Raw genomic sequence first — 20,901 nt, forward strand, 5'->3', positions numbered from 1 at the left:
TATGTCTGGCCGAGCTGGGCTCTTATGTCTGGCCGAGCTGGGCTCTTATGTCTGGCCGAGCTGGGCTCTTATGTCTGGCCGAGCTGGGCTCTTATGTCTGCCGAGCTGGGCTCTTATGTCTGGCCGAGCTGGGCTCTTCTGTCTGGCCGAGCTGGGCTCTTCTGTCTGGCCGAGCTGGGCTCTTATGTCTGGCCGAGCTGGGCTCTTATGTCTGCCGAGCTGGGCTCTTCTGTCTGGCCGAGCTGGGCTCTTCTGTCTGGCCGAGCTGGGCTCTTATGTCTGGCCGAGCTGGGCTCTTCTGTCTGGCCGAGCTGGGCTCTTCTGTCTGGCCGAGCTGGGCTCTTATGTCTGGCCGAGCTGGGCTCTTGTGTCTGGCCGAGCTGGGCTCTTGTGTCTGGCCGAGCTGGGCTCTTGTGTCTGGCCGAGCTGGGCTCTTCTGTCTGGCCGAGCTGGGCTCTTATGTCTGGCCGAGCTGGGCTCTTATGTCTGGCCGAGCTGGGCTCTTGTGTCTGGCCGAGCTGGGCTCTTGTGTCTGGCCGAGCTGGGCTCTTCTACAGGCCTGCAAATGGGGAGGCAGGCCTGTGGAGTGGGGTGGCAGGCCTGGGGCGTGGGGAGGCAGGCCTGAGGAGTGAGGACTCCTATTGGACAGAGGTCGGCCCCTCTGCTTGATGTACAAAGGGAGTTCAACAGGGAATCAGGAGGAACAACACTTCTGCTGTTTTGTTTATAGTTAAAATGCGTTGCCCAATTAATGTTATTTTTGTAAATGGCCTCCATTGCCAATCAGTGCAATCCACATTGCATCTGTAGTAGATTAGAGACCCCTTGTCGATTAGGATTTGGGCTGGGGGTTGTGAGGGGAATGCAAATGGCTGATAATTGAGCCAATCATCTGATGAACCTCTGAATCCATTAGATAACTAAGCACCAGTAGATTACTGATGAAACTGAGGAAGGCCCATTAATTCCCTAATGAAAGAGGTCTCCTCCACTGGGGGTGTGACAAAGGGACTTGATAATGGACCTCCCTTAGCACAATCATGCTGTTAGTTTATTGCTCCCCCCAACTGAAACCAAAACTATTGAAGAGCTTCTGTTGTTGTTCGTGCCGAATTTGTCATCCTGTTGGCTCTATAGTGAATTACAGAGGTGGAAAAATCTAAAATATGAACATGCAACAAGAAAAGAAAGATCAACCCTCCACTGTGAAGTGTATAGCCCTCAGCAGTGGATCAACGCCGCTGTTTTGCGTTTGAGGGCGTAAAGCACCTTTAAAACATTAAAATGCATAGGCCATTGGGGAAGATGGTGCCTGGTCCCAAGAAATCACACACACACACACACACCCTCTCATAGAACAGCTATTTTTAGACCTGGCTCGACACCCTCAAATGAGCCATATCTTGTGCTCTGCTTAGCCCGGTCCTTATTTGGAAACGCAAAGCATCAATGAATGCCAATGAGGCTGATCTCCCTGGACATTTGAGCTCTATTCTGGGACGATAACTACCTATGGTTAGCCTCCAAGGGGGAGAGCGAGCAACCTCATGTTTATTTTCCAGACCGTTATTTTCTCCTATGCCTTAGAATGATTTGTCTAATCTCTCATGAAATACCTTTTTAGTGGAGGAACGGCGGTGGCGACGCTCAAAGCCCTCCTGCTGGCCACTCACAAATATCATTGGCTAATTAATGGCTATTTCCAGCTCAGTCTCCTGGAGCAGAATGCTATTTATTCTCAGCCATAAAGAATCGTAAAACAAGAAATGCTTTTTTTCTCCTTCATCTACGTGGAAACAGAGAGACGTATTCATTTTTGTTTTGGAGAGAAACTGGAATTCCACTTTGGTAGTCTACATAAGTGTCACACCCTGGTGTTTTAGGTCAGAGCGTGACTAGGGGGATTTCTAGTTAGTTTATTTCTATGTTGGTATATGTGTATGGTTCCTAATTAGAGGCAGCTGATAATCGTTACCTCTAATTGGGGATCATACTTAGTGTGTTCTATTTCCCACCTGCGATGTGGGATATTGTTTTGTGTGAGTGCCTTTGTGCGCTACGTTTTGCACGATCGTTATATCTTTGTTTTTTGTTTTTTTAAGTTTCACGAGCAATACAATGTGGAACTCTACTCACGTTGCGCCTTGGTCCAGTTATTTAAGCGACGTTCGTGACAGAATATCCCACCATTACAGGACCAAGCAGCGTGCCCAGGAGGTAAAGGAGAGTTGGACATGGGAAGAAATACTGGGTGGATGCGAGACCCTTCCTTGGCGGGAGTCGCCGAGGAGTAAAGGGGTCAGCGACGACGCTGGGGTCGTTTTTGGGGGAGGCCACAAGGGGCGGTCGGCCGAGCCGAGGAGAGAGCCAGAGACCGTCTGGGAGTCGATGGAGCAGTTGGAGGAGGGATATCGGAGAGAGATGTTGGTTAGGTGCATTCTGCAGCGCACTCGCCCTGAAGAGCGTGTCATCAGTCTGGTTCAACCTGTGCCGGCTCCATGCAATAGGCATCCAGTGCGCCTCCCTAGCCCGGTACGTCCTGTGCCAGCTCCTCGCACTCGCCCTGAGGAGCATGTCATCAGTCCTGTGAAACCTGTGCCAGCTCCACGCACCAGGCCTCCAGTGTGCCTCCCCAGTCCGGTACGTCCTGTGCCGGCTCCCTGCACTCGCCCTGTGAAGCGTGCCATCAGTCTGGTGAAACCTGTGCCAGCTCCACACACCAGGCCTCCAGTGCGCCTTCCCAGCCCGGTACGTCCTGTGCCGGCTCCCCGCACTCGCCCTGAGGAGCGTGTCATCAGTCTGGTGAAACCTGTGCCAGCTCCACGCACCAGGCCTCCAGTGCGCCTTCCCAGCCCGGTACGTCCTGTGCCGGCTCCCCGCACTCGCCCTGAGGAGCGTGTCATCAGTCTGGAGAAACCTGTGCCAGCTCCACGCACCAGGCCTCCAGTGTGCCTTCTCAGTCCAGGCACAGCATCCAGTCCCGCTGGATGGCCGGAGCCTTCCTCTGCACCGGTGCTCAGTCCAGGCACGGCGTCCAGTCCCGCTCCATGGCCGGAGCCTTTCTCTGCTCCGGTGCCCAGTCCAGGCACGGCGTCCACTCCCGCTCCATGGCCGGAGCCTTCCTCTGCACCAGTGCCCAGTCCGGGCACAGCGTTCAGCCCGGCTCCATGGCCGGATCTGCGGTCTGAGCGGGTGCTATGTCCCGCACCGGAGCCGCCGACGGTGACCGACGCTAGTTGCCCAGCCTAACCCTCCCCATCTAGTTTCAGGTTTTGCGGTCAGAGTCCAGACTTTTGGGGGGTGTACTGTCACGCCCTGACCATAGAGAGCCCTCGGGGTTCTCTATGGTGTTTTAGGTCAGGGCGTGACTAGGGGGATTTCTAGTTAGTTTATTTCTATGTTGATGTATGTGTATGGTTCCTAATTAGAGGCAGCTGATAATCGTTACCTCTAATTGGGGATCATACTTAGTGTGTTCTATTTTCCACCTGCGATATGGGATATTGTTTTGTGTGAGTGCCTTTGTGCGCTACGTTTTGCACGATCGTTATATCTTTTTTTGAAGTTTCACGAGCAATAAAATGTGGGACTCTACTCACGCTGCGCTTTGGTCCAGTTATTTAAGCGACGGTCGTGACAATAAGCATTCGAGCAGCAGTTCTTGAGGAAGTTCTAAGGAGGAGAAACTTAAAAAAGTTCAGCAAAGTGAATCTTAAGGGGGTTTCAGAGATTGTTGGAATCTGTTTCAAATGTTAATCAACCCTAGACACCCCTGTCTGAGGAGAAGGTGCTGTCAGTGAGGTTTACAAGAAGCTTGGAGATGTGCCAGGTCTCTGTCCTGTTAGATGCCATGTTTCCACCCATCCACACTCTTCCACACACCATGGACAGCCAATTAGATGAGATTTCTGTCCATAAGCCCCAGCTATGTCAGACGTATGACCAGTGACAAGGTGTAATGAGACACATGGCCTTTCCCTAGTGACATTAGGCAGCCTAAGAACAGCCACAGCCACAATGACCAACTGAGTTCAACTTCTGCACACCCGAATGATCAAAGAGCTCCGTTTCTATTGAAGCACAGAATATAATCGCTTGACACCCTCTACCAAAGGTAACAAACAACTTTCAGGATGGTTACCCCTCAAAGCCTGTTTCTCATCAAGTGTTTGCTGTGCCCAATGGAATCCCGCAGCAAAGGATGCCAATTCTTTTCCTCAGGTGGAGGAGATTGGTCTTCTGCTCCGGGTCCACGGGGGCCAGTTGGGCTGCATCATCCCCCTAAACACCAAAGGCCGTACTGAGTTCCTGGGATCATTATTCTCTCATGAATTTCCCACAACCCCCCAAAAAACTCCTTCCCAAGGCCGTGAGGCGGCACACCGTCGGTGGGTTATTGTGTTTCTTCACCGATGAGGATGATGCTCATGGTTTATGCATGGGGGCATTTTCTCTTTGAAACACAGAGACAGAGCTGCGTGAGTGGCGCCATAGAGCCTGAGTGAATGCTTAGAGATCTGTTTATTGACATCTGGTTGTTTTCTATTCTTCTCTGTACTCCATGGCAGCCCTGGTTGTTGTTATCATCTGAACCTGGTTGAGTGGCTGGGATCCATTTTGTTTCATTGTGTGTGCTTCATTGTCTGCCATCTGCCTACTGAAAATTAAACCACCATGTCAATTTCTGTGTCCTTTTGTTCTGGCACGGATCACTCGCACCCACCCTGAAATGGGAAATGGATGTGACTTACATGTTTAGGACTGCGTGAGGTTTAGAAAATAATTAAATGTATTTTATGTTAGTGTCTAAGAGGGTGGTATTGTTATAAGAATATGTAGCTGTAGTCAACTTTGCAAAATAAAAGTGTTCCATTTTGATGCACTGAGTGCTAAACCGAGTGAAATGGAATAATGTTCTGGCTGCAACCATGGGAGGAAAAATTGATTTTGTGAAAAACAACCAAACGACAAAGAGGTAGAAAGGTTATTTTAAAAAGCCTCCCATCTGTCCATTTTTATGGCTCCGAATCTGTCAGTACTTCTAAATGAATAGGGTCACCTCTACGTCAACATTGTGAAGTAAAACCCAGTAATATGCCTTCAGTAAAAAACTACAATGCTGCCACTTAAGCTATCTTTGGCTTTATCCAACACTTACTGAATCAGGAGTGTATTCACAGCTCTTAGTTATCACTCACTGGAGTTTGAGTCATGTGAGCGCATCATCACTAGGCTGTGAAAGGAAAATGTCACCTCCACAGGAACAGGATGGAGAGGAGAAGGGCCTCTTAAGTGGAAGTACTTTGTCGTCAATGCTATCCAAAAACAAAACCCGAATTAATCACAAAGGTTGTTTGCTATCACGTACAGCCTTTGGCAATTCAATCACACCAGGGTGCCATTAGTGCTGTTGCCAAGTTTGAAAAAGGTACAAAGACGGTGTCATGTCGTGTGTGTAGGTGGCAGGGAAGTCAGGCACAGGAAAATCAAACTTGGTATAAATGGAATAGTTTAATAACGTAAAACAAAAACCTCCAAAACCAAAGTATATAATAAAATAAATGTGGGTACAAGAACCCATCGCGCACCAATCAATAATCACCAGCATAACAACAAACAATCTCTGACAAGGACATGAGGGGAAACAGAGGGTTAAATACACAACATGTAATGAATGGGATTGGAACCAGGTGTGTAGGAAGACAAGACAAAACCAATGAAAAATGGATCAATGATGGCTAGAAGACCGGTGACGTCGACCGCCGAGCACCACCCGAACAAGGAGGGGCATCGACTTCGGGAGAAGTCGTGACAGATGGAAAAAAGTATGAGGTCATTAGTGATGTCATACATTTTGGCATTTTGGCATGGTTGAACAACCTTTTCTTCAATTCACTGATCATTGTTTGTCTTTCATTAATCCACATCCAATTTAAAACCAACCCCAGTAAAATAAGTTACATGTCTGACAGAAGCTAAACTGGATTTATTGGCTAATAGTTGTGATACACTGTACAGCTTCTGGTTGAAGGCCGTGGGCAAGGTGCATTTTGAGAGTACATGCAGAATCACAGTGGCACAGTTATAACTCTATTTTCAACAGAATTGTTGACTCAGCCAAGTCACGGCACAAATTGGATCTTCCACAGAGCCAAGCTTGTTTGATCAAGTGATCTGTGACACATCATGCTGGGAAGATTTTTGTTTAAATCAGTGCTGTCTATTACATAACCCATTATGATGTATGACGTTGCTTATGTGTGATTTGAGAAGCATGTGTAAAGCATATGAAGACTTTATGAATGCTCTATAAAGCCTTTATAAGGTAGTTATCTTGTCTCAGTGTATGCATATTCGTGTGCATCTACAATGACTTTAAAAGCCACTTGATAATATTCAGAGCTCCTAAATATGTACGTTTTACAGACTCTTAAAAAAGCAATACATGACTAAAATGGAAATGTGTAAACTTTTCTAAACTGGCAACTTGTTTTTGCAACTGCCACATGATGAATCTAGGGCATGATGATGAATGTACCTTTTGCATAATGCAATAGTTAGATGAAGGAGTAGGGAGAGGAAATTTAGTCTGACAATGTTAAAAAGATCCGTTCTAAGCGTCATTTTTGACAGCATCCTTACAAGTCACCATCTTTTCAACTCCACTGTCTGTCAGATTGACAGGCCAGTAAAACAACGGGAAATCCGTTCTATTTTTCACAACATACCCAACATATACACGTGTTAATCTCATTTCTTCTCCACATTTAAGTCCAGTTAGTGACATGGGAGTGCATTTCCATGTCAAATTAGCTGTTCACGTCTTGAAACACCATGTCGCTGTCCATGGTGCTGAATTCACATAGGTAACATACTGCCTAGTTGTCGGAAAATGGTGTAAACAAATCAGAACAGGCTTCCTTTACTGGGCTACCTCTATAAACATACAAACAACGGACTTTTGTTCACTAAGATACAGTAATAGGAGTCATACCATATAGGCTACCATATGACTACTGCAATTACGCGATTAACATAGAGAGGGAGAAAGAGAAGCACATGATCATTGGTTGAATACTATTCGGCGGTCTGTTGCCAGACGTGGGCATAGTCACTACACTGGTCTATGGATCTTATGGCTTGATGCGATTATCAGTTACATCCGTGGATTTAGTAGGTGAGTAGCTCATCCTTTTGATGTGTTAGTTGAAACTAAATCTAGCAACATTGTGAGAAAATGAAATATATATTTTGCCCATTCATTTTGAAGGACACGTGCTTATTTGTCTGCCACGTTGCTGTGTGTTGCCGCTTGATCTATGGGTGTTCTTTTGTTCATGGGTAGAGCGATTATTGCATCTACATAAAAATACTATACAATACTATATATACTTAAGATTAGATATCCTTCGTTTTCGAGACAGAATAAGCGTTTTCTGTAAAGGAAGCATCTTTGATTGACTTGGCAATGAGCCAATCTCTTATTGGAAGTTGGTTGGTGCTGTACAGGGTAATTTAATCAAATAGAAAGTCAATTTGAGCGAATTAGTGGTTCGTTTATTGGCAACAATCTGACAATTATTTAGGTAAAAAATGATGGCCTTCCCTGTTCCGCGGTAAGAACAATGAATTCGCGCTTGTTTTCTTGGTTCGCTTTTTAAATATTGTAGTTTAAAGACATTTACATTCGAATGTGTTTAGAAGCCTTAACACACAGGTTTAAATAGTGATGATGGTTTCTTTTACATTCAGTGCGTTTCCATGATCATAGTTTATGGTTGCAAATAGAGGCATGAATAGCCTATGCCATATATACTCTACAGCTGCCTTCCCCAACTGGCGATTTTATTTGACCAGCAAATCAGCTCCAAGGGATTAGAATTTTGGAAATCTATTCCAAAGTATTCCCACGCATAACACAAATATGGGATCTATTCAAATGTAAGAAATGTTTATAATTATTATGTTCTAGTAACATATTATGTTTTTTTTGGGGCTTCTTGCGGTCAATTTACAAATTATTATGTTCTGGCCCCTTGACCATCCAAGAACAAATCGTCCCGCAGCTGGATCTAGTTGATGATCCGTGCTCTACGGGTCAAAATGCTTCTCTCAGTAGGTTTGTGGGTTGGCTTCAGCAACCTCCAACTATCTAGCTTTTCTTAATTACCAGAATCCATTTCTATTACCAAACCTCTCTGGAGTACAAACCTACTTCTTTCTCACATTTAATTTGTGTGCACTTCTATGCATAGGTCCTTATTTGGTCATTCAGATAATAATAATGTAATCTTCCCTTTTCAGATCTGACGTGGTACCCCAGTATGTTAATTAACGGGTATCATATTGCCTCAATGTAAAACTCGTGCATTTGGGCTATAGCAAAACTGTTATTCAAAACACAATGAATCAAATGTTCAGATTAAGGTAACAGTTATGAGGGCTACTGGGAGTCTAGGTTCGTCTGCTGTCAATACGATCCTTCTCTGGACTAGTTTCTGTTCACATTGCTGTTTTACCATGCTCACCTACTTCCCGCTATACAGTATTAGACTTGAAGCAGAAGCTCCTATTCAGACAAGAGGGAGGCTTCTTCCTTTGTGAGAAAACACACTCATAGTCATGTTTGAGTTCACTGAACCATGTGTTTGTTTTATGTTGCCTTGGCCTACTTTCACTCTTGTACAGTATGATTCTCTCTCTCCTCTTTGTGACTGCTGCTCTCTCCTGACCCTCATCTCTTTCTCTTGGATGGCCCTAGGCAGTTCTGTCTTTATATTGAATGTGTTTGGACACGCATGCCAGATCTAATACCAGTGTCTGTCTCTTCTGCAGTGAACCAGTCATAGGAAGAACAACAAGGAATCTACACCGACTGAAGACGTTGTAAGTGTCTGATTACATTTTTCCTTGATTCAACATGAAACATTTCACAAATTGTGTTGTGCTTGCAGTGGTATATATTTATGGCAACACCATCCCATCCCAAATCTAATGAAACAACTTTCAAATCTGTCAATTTCGATTTTAAGATCAACAAATAACCTTAAATTCATTCGATTTTCATCTCTCTTATCAAACTTAAGAGAACAGATGAATGCACATATAGGCCTATTCAATAAACTAGTATTTTTCAAATGATCTTTCTCAAAAGCCTTTATATATTGTCGCATGCAATAATCTGTACTCTTAATAATCATAATTATTGTTATTATTATTATATTCAAATTCTGCCGACCCCACTGCAATTCCCCGATTTAGGAATACCACATGCTCGACCTTTTGCGTGAATCACAGGTTGATGTCAATGGGAGATTTATGCAAAAATGTGGCTTATATGCTCTTACTGTATCTACATGCATTTAGCCTATAGCACCTGAGCAGTACACACACAGTGAGTTACTCCATGGGACATCTTATTGAAACATTTAAAAAGCAGCTGACGCACATACTGTCACTCAACTTACCGTGTCAAGTTAGTGAATTGACCAGGGAACCAGAATCCAGAATGCCTGATGTCCTCTGGTCTCATTTGGGATGCAGACATTGTACTGCTGCCTGCTCTAATGAGATCTCTAGGCTGGAGAATCTAATATTCACCACCGAGGCTACAACATGGCCCCAAGTCAGTGGCTCTGAGGACTGTATGTTAATCCAATGGAGTGGAGTCATCTGTGATCAAGAAGAACTAGAGAGGCAATAGAATAGAGCCACACTCCAGAGGAGAATGTTCTGTAAGGGATCTGTAGTGTGTGTCATATTACCAATAGATGGCAGTGAAACATGATTACTTTTTCTCTCCACAAGTCCTGATTTAGGATCAGTTTTTCCTTTTAGATCACAATGAATATGATTACATGAACAGGGGAAGCTGATCCGAGATAAGCACTCTTATTCTGAGTCGCTTGACACATACGGCCCTTCGTCTTTACAGTAGAGTATGTTTTCTCATTTTTGCTGGTGGCTGGTTTGGAAGGACAGGCAGCTACAGTACAGAGAAGAGTAATTAACGCTGCCTCATTTGACATGATGGAGTACCCAGTTCTCTCCTGTGGTGAATGGAGCTCCCTGCATCTGTCTCGACTGTCACCTGTGATTGATGAACTGCGTGTGTCCCAATGCGTCTTCAAGGCTCTTTGCTGCTGTCTCCCCCCCACCACCACCCTGATCCCCATCGCCAGATCTCCCAGCCTCATCCTATTAGCTGGCATATTAACCACCACCCATGTTTTATGATCGGGACATAATCCCACCTTGTCATGGTGGTCTGTCATTATAGTAAGACAAGTCTCCTTGCTACCGTCCTTGTGTTTACTCTTTGCCAAGTGAGTCCCTCCTCTTCTCCACATAGCCTCCCCACCTTTGAGGCAGGGACAGGGGTGTACTGGCAACAATCACACCCCTTAATCCATTTAGATCCAGGACATAATCCGGCCAGTGTTTCCTGGCATTAAGTGCATATTCACACCTGACATGTTGTTGTGGGAGATGGGCCAGATCTGATGGGAGGACAGTAGCAGGTTTATAGGCTCTCTCACCACCAAGGTCGATCCTGTCAGTGTGTCGGTGTCTCATAACACCTTCCATAGGCTTTGGGCTTTGGGGCAGTCGCCTGGCCCTGTTCCACAACACTGATCCTGGCCTGATTCTGACAATCTCACCCTCTATCTGGGGGAAGCCCTATGAGGGTTCCCATCACCTGCCTCTACTTGTGTTCTCCATTGATTAGTGTGGGAGACTGGGATTGCAGAGTTTAGAGAGCTTGCGCCCACATAGATTATGCTAAATGGTATCAGTGTAAGATATTGTCACAATCACAGATTTGCAACAAAGCCATGAAGTATTGAGTTTGAGCCAGGTGACGAGTTGAACCAGGGAGCACTTGTTATGATTTAGTGTTTTCCTCTGATACTTGGTAATAACTTTACAGTTTACCGGCTCACTGAGAGTCATCAATCTGCTGGTGGATGTCATCTTGCTCTCAGCTCCCAGCTGCTTGGAGAGACAGACAACCATCTCATTCACTCAGTGCTCAGTCAGTCATATCTCCCAGGGAGAGAGAAGTGAGTGGGATGGAGATAAGTGCTGTAAGATGGAGCCCCTTCATTTAATGCAGAGCAGATAGACATGCAACAGAAAACATTCACGGTCACACAGATTGATACCAACAACGTTGAATTCACTCTTGAGCATCATAGTACTGTTTTGGTGTGAATATAGCACAGGGATTAGAGACAATTATAAACTGGGTGGTTCGAGCCCTGAATGCTGATTGGCTGACAGCCGTGGTATATCAGACCGTATACCACAGGTATGACAAAATAATATTTTTACTGCTCTTATTACGTTGGTAACCAGTTTATAATAGCAGTAAGGCACCTCCGCGGTTTGTGGTATATGGCCAATATATCACAGCTAAGAACTGTATCCAGGTACTCCGCGTTGTATTGTGCATTAGAACAGCCGTTAGCCATGATGTATTGGCCATATACCACACTCCCCGGGGCCTTATTGCTTAATTATAAAGTTGACAGAAAAACATTGGTTCACAGAGTGTAGTAATTGACATGAGGAGCTGTGAGGATGAGGTGTAAGGAGGTTTTATGGGGATGTTTTACAGGGTGTATCCATCGCCCTAGCTGTCTATAACCAGACTGACTACTCCCCCTCCAGAGTGCATTAAGGTCTCTCAGAGTGGGCTTTCAGACCAGACCCCTTTTAGACATAGTTCTCTCTCCCTCTTTGGCCAGGGTATTACAGCAACCAAAATGAGCTCCTCTTTCTCCTCAGACAAGGTTAGTATTCACCTGCGTTCCCTTGTCTAACGGGACAGGCTATGCTCCATGTTCCTCTTTTAATCTGGGGCATTATAATATTTCATTTCCTCCCTAATTCGTTTAATCAGTTGCCGGGTCCCGCTTCTCAGATAGGGCCGGGGAGACACCAAACGCAATTCACATTTCCTTCTTTGTCCTCGGTTTCACCATGCAAAACTCTGTGATTGTTCTTTAATAACAGAGTGTGGATGTATCCACGTTGCCATTGTGGAGCTGTAATTTAATACCTAATGTTGTCCCTTTGAGGAAAGGACAGGGAAATTGAGGGCTCGCTTTGGAATGAGGTCTTGAGTGGGTACTGTTTCACTGAGGACAGGGCCTTTTTATCAAACAGAGTAGAACATTAGCAGTTCAATTGATGATCAGTTTAACTTTGGCAATTCAAATTCTTCAGTCGTTCTTTATCTTGGTGTAGGTTGCCAAGTCAACTTCTCTCCTCAACCTTCATCCCAAGGAACATTACGTTGCCTCAGCAAAATGGATGACTGAACGAAATGCAAATGCAAAGCATGGTGAACGACGACACTTGTCAGCATTAAGCAGTGTCTAAATGATGCAAGGTCACGCAACGAGGTGGACACACTGAGGTCAGTGACTGACGAGTGAGAAAGGCATGTATGGCATTATCCCTGGTGGACCTTAGCCTACTCTGTCAGGGAGTTAGACCCAGAGCGCTGCTACGCTGCTTCATGAGAACTGACCAATCACATCTTATCACTACTAAAGCCTGCATCTCCACTGGCCTGGTCGGGGTGCACCGAGGATTGTGGAACCACACACGGTCTAATGGCGTAAGCCTTTTATTTCATAGTAGCAATGAAGGATCAGCCCATTTAGCTTTTCTCGTCGCCTTCTTTCTTGCATCATCCTAAGTATTCATCCATTTAGTTTGTATTTCTATCCACCTTCGTTTGCAGCAGCATGTTGAATGTACTGGGTTTTACAGATATGTGTGCATTACACTGCGGGTTGAGCTGTGATGCTGTTGGCTGTGTGGCCTCTTCTTCTGGCTAGCACACCGTGCTCAGTAACCAGTGGGCCGATGGGCATGTTTCTGTCAGCACAGCCTCTTGATCCTTATCCAGGGAGCAGTGAAACCACCCTCCGGTGAGGCTCAGGACAACGCTGATGGGGAAAAAGCAACATCACTGTGTTCAAAATAGCTGTGGGGTTGGCATTTTCCAGAATGCTTCACTTCCCATGGCGTTCGCCATGTCCTCTGTGAGCCAACGCGTCTCGGACACATTGCGGTCACCATGCGGCTGGAGGAGATATGACAAATGCAGAGATGAAGCCTGCGAATGTCCCGTGAGAAAAGTGTGTTCCTTGAGAATATCATCTAAGCTGTCCAGGACATGTTTTTGACTCATTAGCCTTGTTACAGAGGAGTACAGTATATCCTTTACCAACCGAGGACAGGTGACCACTGCATTGTAGGTATTTATGTACCCAAAGACCAATGGAACCATGTCAGATTCAGAGGCTGTGTTATTTTGAGAAACTCCCTGAACCATCCAAAGTTTTCTCAGTGTCTGAAGCTGAACTTCTAACAGGAGAACCCAACACATCTCCAAGATGGATTCCTTTTCATGTTTCTGGGCAGGCTTCATGTGTCTGGTCTGGCCTTTTTTTAAGCCAGGGGCATTTTTTTGATCTGCAGGCTTCTCTTTCCTCAGCGGGAGAGACTCACTTCAAAGGTGTGGCCATTAAAATCAGGGCATCTTCGTGCTCAACCGCAAGGTCTTCTGCTGAATGTTTTACGGTCAGTGGGATTCTCCAAACTTTCTGCCCTGGATGTCAGATATTGGAATTGTGTTATGGTTCACCTGCAGATACCAATGTCACAGCATGTCTTCTCTCACATGTCTTGCTTATAGCTTTACTCTCTCATGTCAACTCGAATTGATAGATTCTGCCCTCTGCGTTGATCTCCATTACTCAGTGTAGGTAAAGAGCTACCACCTTCACATGATGCCTCCAACCCTTCAATCTCCTATGCAAAAACAGCAGGAGAGCGAAAGAGCCAGCAAAAGAGACATAAAGAGGGAGAGGCAGAAAGAGCGAATGAGAGCTAGGGAGAGAGAGAGAGAGAGAGCAGTCCCTCGCATTAAGCACATCTTTTCATGCACGGTGGCAGCGTTATGATGAGAAAAAAACCATCACTGAGGATCCTATCAGTGGGATCAGAGTGAGGATAGTATTAGTGGGATCAAAGTGAGAACTTTGTAAAATATCTGGGGCAGGTTTCTTAAACTGTTCTGACATCAGCCAGCGGTGATTCATCCGGATGCCTCGTTGTGCCCAAAGCAGCTCCGTAGATCTACTAATGCTAAGTAACATTTGGTTTGTTGAAAATGTTATAGATCACATTAGGAGGGAGGTTGAAATAGCTCTATTTGTTGGGATGGGGAAATCTTTGTGTGTGTGTGTGTGTGTGTGTGGCAGGGGGATATGCAGGCTTAGTCCCTCTTTCCACACTTTTCAGGGAGTGTTGTGGTGTTTTCTCCCCAGGATTAGGTCCACTGACTACAAGTGGGTCCACATTCAGTACCGGGGCAACAAACAGACTATGCAGCTCCACAACACTGTCAGATGCATAATGTCTGTCTGGGACTTTCTTCTCTTCTCTTTCTTATCCCTCTCTTCCTGTGTGGAATAATGGCCTCCTCCATTCATTCTCTCCCTCCTCTCCAGGAAATCAATAGCGATGATAACAAGCTGAAGAGAGGTCCTCAGTCAAAACAGCCCATTGAGCCTAAATGTCACCGTTTGGAGTCCAAGATTGATTTATTCTGGCAAAATACTGGTTGCTATCTTGGAATTGCCTCCTTTCCTCATTCCCTCCCTCCTTTCTTTCATTCTCGTCACGATTCAGGAGAGTTTACTTTTACTTCTCTGTACTTTCAAAGTCTCGTCCAAAGTTCAAGTAAGTAAACATTTTACTTCCTCAATCTCGGCCCGCAGGGGGCTTTAAACGGGAAACCCTAATGGACGGCCTGATTTAAGCCACCACAGCGCAACTACTTTAGACTCATAATGACACGCGCTGATGGCTTGGTTAATTACGCTGTATTGTGTGTTTAGCAAACAATCTGTCTGGGAAATATTTAAACAGACTCAATCACAGCGATAATGTCCTTTCCACTTCGGACTTTGTAATCAGCAAAGAGCTCAGGGTCCAACTCTTGGATGGATCGACATGGCTAATTATAACTTTCTGTAGGTGACGGTGAAACAATGCTTTTAACCTCTGACACAGCTATGGGTTTTCAACGGTGTGATGATGTGTTGCCAATTTCATATACAACTCAATGCACACAGTAAACCTGCGATTTTATAGAATAAAGTATTTGCCATCATTAAATGTGAGCAAATCACACAACTGAGAGGCGTGGCTCTGTAAACAGAGCTGCACACCATGCATACAGGGGAGGATTAGGGGGAAGGTGTTGTGGGAGATGATTGGTTGGTAGATTAAGCCGATTAAGCCAATGCCTATGTGCTGTGGTGAAAACAAAATGTTAGTCTAAAAGAAATGTGAGCTAATGTCTAGATGCTTTTTATAGTGGAGATCAAGTTTATAAATTGCCTGGCTGGGCTGATGAGACAGTGGATTGTGCAGTCAGATGGAACAGAGTAAATAGGCGTTTTAATCTCATAGATTTAGCTGGTGGTAACTTGTGGAATAGACACCGTCTGGAATGCGGTTCTAACCAACCAGCCCGTTGTATAACTTCCGATAACTACCATCCATATATGAATGGCAAAGGCCAATGAAAAACCAGCACCACACCATAACACAATGTCCCAACTCCAATGAAGTCTTGTTCACAGAAGAATAGGAGGAGTAGGTCTGCTGATTGTGAGTTGAATGACTAGGTCCCTGCAGACTCTACAGACTGGGGACTGCATCATTGCTCTGCTCTAGCTCCTGCTTCATAGAGGAAGAGGGAGAGAGATTTCTCAGCCCACGGACAGCAGAGCAGCCCGAAGCCAAAACACCCAGATGCTTATTTAATTCTGCGCTGGCTCACAGCGGGCTGTAAATTGAACATGGGAGCATAATTCTGGGTGTCTGTTTGTTGTGTTTAAACACTGGCGAGCCGTCTGCCGGCATCGCTTCATCAGCCGTCCCCCCGACTTCTGGGCGGATCTCCGCCCCTCCCCGCTGCAGAGGTGTGTGGAGCAGGAGAGGAACTGAAACCAGCCCAACACACCTGCTAAGGGGAAAGAGAGGATAAACTGAAAAGATTGCATCTTTTTCTGTTAATGAAAGGATTCGGGAACTGAAAAATGTCTCAGCTCTGAAGAAACAGTGTTCATTTTGCACTGATCTCTGAGTCAAAAGTTATGAAAAACAGAAGTGATTTCTCAGGGGAATGTCCTTTTGAGGCCTGTGCACACAGCGAGGTGTTTTGTAGCCAGCCATTGTATCAGGGCACTCGGCCTCCCATCCACACAAAGACACAACGGTGCCGTCCCCTTTCCTCTCCAATGAGTCACAATAGTGGTGGTCATGTCGGACATGGCACAGTTACCAACCCAGTGGGTGCCAGATGTGAAGGAAACCATCGTGGGCTTGTAAGAGCTTGTCTTGGTTATTCATTTAAACATGCCTTTGCATGTTCGGTGGAACCACTAATAATGAGTCAGTTGATCGAGGCGTCTGTCACCTCACTCCTTGGAGCTGTCCTTCTTTCTTGGAATTGCCCCCACTCAATCTCCCCACTCCATGTCTTCTCAGAATGACCCAACAAGGATACACCCTTTGTCCATTGGGATCTTACTGACTGCGTACTGTAGGAGTTTAACCTGCATGCTATTTTGGTAACTGGATGCCACATGCTACTGCAACTAAACAGGTGGCATACTGTAGTGCAAAATAGAGGTCATTGGCAACCCTTTCTGTTTTAGTACTTCACTATGGCCTTCCTCTTTATGTCGGACTTGTGCTCTCTGCTGTCAAACATAAGAAGAGGTGGCAGATTTGAGCCTCCGATTGCTTGTAATTAGTATTATCCATAATCTCAGAGGGCGAGGGAAAGTCTGTTATAAACTGGGTGGTTGGAGCCCTGAATGCTGATTGGCTGAAAGCCATATACCACGGGTATGAAAAACAAGTACTTTTTACTGTTCTAATTACATTGGGAATCAGTTTATAATAGCAATTAGGCACCTTGGGGTTTGTGGTATGTGGCCAATATACCACGGCTAAGGGCTGTATCCAGGCACTCTGTGTTGCGTCGTACATAAGAACATTAGCCATGCTATATTGGCCATATACCATATACCACACCCCCTCAGGCCTTATTGCTTAAGTATACTCTGTTACATCCTGTATTGGTTTAATTTTTTATTTTCTACCTAGTTTATCACTCTCTGCTCCTCGTTTATGTCATTCGCCCGTTCACTCTGTATTTGGTGAGTGTTGAATGTCTATTAGCATTGCGTAGAGAATAGGTTTGCAGTAGAGTTGCTAAGAAACCACAGAGCTTCCCCAGAATGTGCTGTTATTTCTGATAAGCACGTCACGTCTTCACACCTCCGAGAATAAGTACAGCGGCCTAGACTTTAAAGACAAGGAGACTAAAGAAAGACAGAGTAGTTCTCCCAAGGATGGAAAATCATTCTGTCTCCAGTAGATTTGAGAATATTGAAAGATGAGCATGCACCGTTGAGCTCTATCAGCTTTTGGGGTTGTTTTTTTGGATAAATCTCACACAACAACACAGACATAGGCATGTGTTGGGAGCTAGCTTAACCCCCATGTCACCCTCTGCTCACTGAAGAGTGAGATGTAGCACATTGAAATGTCAGCTCCTCTTAGTGTCATCAGTTTTGCTGAGGGCTGGGGTATGATTACCATACGGCTGGCGTTACCTCATCATCCTCCGCCCTGTTTATCTGCCTCTCTCCTCAGAGACGCGGGGCAGAGGGACACTACACACACAGAGCACCACAGAATGTAGAGGAGAGGAGATCCGAGTCAGCCCAACTGTAATGGCTGACAGTCTGACACAATGAACAAGGCTGATGACAGTGGGCAGCCTGCGGAATTGGAATGGGTTGAAACCATTTAGAGTGAGGTTTCATTATACATGGTTTCGCAGCCATCTTAGATAAATATACACAATGTATTGTGTCAAATGACAGTAACAAAGTTTAGAGTGAGTTTTATGAGTTATACAAAACCAAAGATTCAGCACTGTTTACAAAGGCGAGGGTGGGCCACCAAGTATTCTGTCACAGGGGCTTGGAAGCTTAGTCAGGCTCTTAAAAACCTGTAAAGGGCTTCTCACAGAGTAACAGCAAAGATAACCACAAAAACCCCCTTGTGTCCTGCCGGAGTGGTGCTGGAAGTGGGTGACAGCTTGACACCACTGTGTCCCCGTTTCTCTCTCAGATGGGCCCACTCCGAACCCTGATCTCAATCTCCATTTTGTTTACCCCAGCTGACTAACCATGTACTATTTGGCCGTGAGTACCCTCTGTCTCTCCTTTAACTCCACAGAACATAGTGGTCATTTTCATACTGATCCTGGCAGTAGGCTCCCCCCCACCACCCACCCCCCACACCGCTTTTAATCTGCATTTAAAGATGAAAAGAGAGCGCAGGCATCTGTTGGGGGACCCACTCTGGGTAATAACAGGAGGACTGAGGGAGCATATCAACGTCTAGGCCTGGTGCACAAAGAGGCCAGGGTAAATTCATTGACCCCCTCAGGCCCCCAAAGCAGAGGCTTATACAGGGACAAGGCCAGCTTTGATCAGCCAGGGGTAAAAGGCACTGTGGATGAGAGAGAGAGAGAGAGAGAGAGAGAGAGAGAGAGAGAGAGAGAGAGAGAGAGAGAGAGAGAGAGAGAGAGATCTGAGGGTCTTTGTAAAGTCACAGTAATGCGCCGGCATCCATTTTGTGCCCTTGGTACATTGTGAATTGGCCTCTGATGAAAGACAGTGCCAGGAAAGTGCGCTTTGATAACTATCCCAATACTCTTGCCATGTAACATAATCACAGCTGCTATTATAGTCAAAATGGAGACCTGTAGACTGAAATGGAAGTAAATGGCTCTAGATAATCAACAGAGAGAGAAGATGGAGCTGTAACAAAAGACTGGCTCTGTGTGTATTCTCATGTGGCCACCATCTCAGCATGCTATGCATCTGCTATTAATACAGTGTTGATGAAGCCAGGTTGCATCACCCTGTTACTCCGACATGTAAGAGCTTGCATAATTGGTTATGGTTCAAGCTGTAGATGTCATCAATAACTCAGGCTTGTGTTGGTACTGTATTGAATGGTGTTCATCTCAAAACAAATGTAGGTCAAATAGCGTAAAAAACAAGACTCATGAGAAGATATCTCTTCTATTACAGGGAAAAGGTTCACTCAGGTAGTCATCCAGATATGCAAATCATCCATGAATGACAGATCTTTATGCGATTCATCTGTCATCCTGGTGTATGATTTAACCATCACAACGGTCTCTCTTCTCTAATCAGGGGCCAGATACTAAACTACCATACACACTCTGCATTCCCCAGGTGCCATTGGCTCCTCCCCAACTGCTGCCATGGAGACCCCTGCTGTCCCCATTTTAATTGCCTGTCCTTCACACATATGCAAATACACACACACAGCCTACACACAGTATGTACACACAGGTTCAGGTTTGTTCCCGTGATGCACACAGGCAGCTGTTCTGCCACTGCCCTGTGGACCACTCACATGCAGTTCACGGTGCACACTCCCAGGAGGTTTAATGAGTGGGGGAGGGCCGGCACGCAGCAGCAGCAGACTCTCCTCACCGTCCGTCTCAGCTGTTCATTATGGACCTGCTGCTCTGCTCCCCACAGCCAACACTCAGGAAAGAGTAAATTGCATCCTTCTAGATGATTTCCCATCGGTTTAGTTTGGCTGAGAGAGCAGAAAAACATACACACATGCGAACCCAGGTGCACACACACACACGCGCGCACACACACACACACACACACACACACACACACACACACACACACACACACACACACACACACACACACACACACACACACACACACACACACACACACACACACACACACACAGACAAACACACAAAGAGACACACGCACGCACACACACACATACCCTGTGCGTACTGTGGTTACTTAGTCACATGCGGAAGGTTTGTTGTAAAAAGCTTTAGAGATTACAGCTCCATGGTGAACATACGTTACTCTGGAGAGCACAAAACCTTGAGAAGTCAAAACATTGTATTCCTGACCACACCTGTGTGTCTATGTTCCTGCCTTCGAATGAACACGTCACCAGAGGAATCAGCCCAATCAAAGACCCATCCTTCCAAAACCCGATTGGGTCAGAGAGTGTCTGTCTTGAACTATAAAACAACCCATTCTCCTCCGGAAAGATCAATGCAGACCAATACAAGTTAACTTACCCCCCGAACACACGTGGACTCTTTGCCCAGATACGGCGGTCCATGAATTTGTTCTGAGGCCTCAATGATTTTCCACCGGTAGTCCAATGTGATCTCCAACAAATTGAATGTGGAAAGCGTTTGACACATTATGCATTAGGTGTTATCGTTGAATTCCATTACGGTTAATGCCTGCTCAGATTTCTTTCACTAGTGTCACTAGTGTACAGAATTTACTGTGAAATTGGACTACCGAGCCGAGCCGTTTTCTCTCCACCCATGGATAATGACCAGTAAAGATAACTTGGGGGAAAATAATTGTTAAAGGAGCCTTACTCATAATAGCACATCATTTACATAGTTTACATAAAAGGGACATGATTATGAGAGAGAGAGAGTTGGTCATCTCTGTCTCAGACTTCAAGCCCGGGCATTTCAAAGTTGTGTTTCACAACAAATGTCTGTGCAGGCCGAGGAAGTTTTGTGCAAAGCAATTACGGCTGAGGGAATTTTCTCCCCCACCTTCTTTCTGCCTGCTTTTGTCTTCCCCTCTCTCTCAGTGACATCCATCTCTCCTAGAGCGCCACCATGCTCTCCTGCCCCAGGGGGCAGCCTGGATACTATAAGAAAGCCTCTGGCCTGTG

The 20,901-nt window shown here is 45.6% G+C and overlaps 1 protein-coding gene across 4 annotated transcripts in view; it reads left to right on the forward strand.

Annotated features, from left to right (window-relative positions):
- Window positions 1–20,901, forward strand: part of LOC106576317 (synaptotagmin-1) — a 214,753-nt gene that overhangs the window by 66,586 nt on the left and 127,266 nt on the right. For 3 of the 4 annotated variants that reach the window (XM_014153431.3, XM_014153427.3, XM_014153430.3), the window contains exon 2: window positions 8,836–8,886. The gene's annotated coding sequence lies outside the window, so the exon portion shown is untranslated. Of the gene's footprint in view, window positions 1–7,035; window positions 7,178–8,835; window positions 8,887–20,901 lie in introns of those variants that run through there. The other variant, XM_014153428.3, reaches the window with a different exon arrangement.

This window comes from Salmo salar, chromosome 17 (assembly GCF_965601325.2).
Source record: "Salmo salar chromosome 17, fSalSal1, whole genome shotgun sequence".
In the NCBI taxonomy this organism is placed as follows: domain Eukaryota; kingdom Metazoa; phylum Chordata; class Actinopteri; order Salmoniformes; family Salmonidae; genus Salmo; species Salmo salar.